Here is a 1,628-nt window from a genome sequence, read left to right on the forward strand (position 1 = left end):
TCTGGTGTAATGTTAGTATAGTGAAGTATAACACTCCTAACAGTAGAGACATTAAATATATGGTGTAATGTTAGTATAGTGAAGTATAACACTCCTAACAGTAGATACATTAAATGTCTGGTGTAATGTTAGTATAGTGAAGTAAAACACTCCTAACAGTAGACAAATTAAATGTCTGGTGTAATGTTAGTATAGTGAAGTAAAACACTCCTAACAGTAGACAAATTAAATGTCTGGTGTAATGTTAGTATAGTGAAGTAAAACACTCCTAACAGTAGATAAATGAAATGTCTGGTGTAATGTTAGTATAGTGAAGTAAAACACTCCTAACAGTAGATACATTAAATGTCTGGTGTAATGTTAGTATAGTGAATGACAGTAAAACACTCCTAACAGTCTACTTCTACTGAGACAGGTTGGTGTCAGTTTAATCATACAACATGGAGCTGACTGGACGTGGTCAAGTCAAATTCAATATATCAACATTCAATATTTTATAGTTCTACATTTAACATTTCATGTGATAATGTAATTATATCATAGGTCCTCTATAGTGTAGTGACCCTCTACATTTCATATGATAATGTAATTGTATCATATTTCCTCTACATTTCATATGATAATGTAATTGTATCATAGTTCCTCTATAGTGTAGTGACCCTCTACATTTCATATGATAATGTAATTGTACCATAGTTCCTCTATAGTGTAGTGATGGTGCTGAATTAGGTAGTCTGAGCATAGAGGTAAAGGCTATAACCACGGGAAGAAACTGTTCAGATTGGGGTCTATAACATCCAATCACAGAGGTTTACAGCAGCTGACAGTTGCAACTTCATTGCTAATAACTCAAACTTCCTTTTTCAGATAAAGACCTCATCTCTGTACAGATGTAGGCTCTGAATTTGATCACCCTGTTGCAGGAAAACTAAAACTTGTAGTGTATTTGATGTTTTAAAAGGCTTCTGAAGTTTGTCATTTCCACTTTCCACTTTAAAATGTTAATTATAATCCACATAATTGTTCTGCTGTAGTAAACTGTCTCAAATTAAGATCCTACATCTGTAGCAAAACACCTGTCTTTCATGTGTTCTCCTTTGACGATTTGACATCTTTTATTTACTATTGTTTAGGCTGGTTGAATGAGTTGTCTATGAAAGCTACTTCATCTGTAAGAAAACAGACGGCTGCACCAGTGACTGTAAGTTATGTGATTTCCTCATGTGAAATTAAAAGTATGTTTGTAGCCTACGCAGTTATAAAATGGCTGTTGAAACTGTGGCACATATTTCTCAGTACATTAGAAGTCAGATAAATGTGTTGAGACGTAGGAAAGATGGGCAAACTCTCATTGGTCTTGGCTTTCTACACACTATTATAAGGTTAGTCGATGTCAGACATTCAATAGTCAGAGTAGGTTGGAGTTATGATCACTTATCATGCTGACAAACCTGATGGTCTCTGTGAACTGATCTGAACAGGTTTAGACTGGTCATCTATGATATGTAGGTTATATACAGTATATTCTCTGTCCTGCTACTGGTAGGACTATAACATTATGTGAACTGACCTGAACAGGTTTAGACTGGTCATCTATGATATGTAGGTTATATACAGTACATTCTCTG

The 1,628-nt window shown here is 34.6% G+C and overlaps 1 protein-coding gene across 1 annotated transcript in view; it reads left to right on the forward strand.

Moving 5' to 3' along the window:
- Nucleotides 1-772: 772 nt before the first annotated feature.
- Nucleotides 773-1,628, forward strand: part of LOC135570617 (NACHT, LRR and PYD domains-containing protein 12-like) — a 20,817-nt gene continuing 19,961 nt past the window's right edge. Inside the window, exon 1 of the mRNA XM_065016562.1 lies at nt 773-1,201. The gene's annotated coding sequence lies outside the window, so the exon portion shown is untranslated. The remainder of the gene's footprint in view (nt 1,202-1,628) is intronic.

Source organism: Oncorhynchus nerka, unplaced genomic scaffold (genome assembly GCF_034236695.1).
Source record: "Oncorhynchus nerka isolate Pitt River unplaced genomic scaffold, Oner_Uvic_2.0 unplaced_scaffold_970, whole genome shotgun sequence".
NCBI classification, from domain to species: domain Eukaryota; kingdom Metazoa; phylum Chordata; class Actinopteri; order Salmoniformes; family Salmonidae; genus Oncorhynchus; species Oncorhynchus nerka.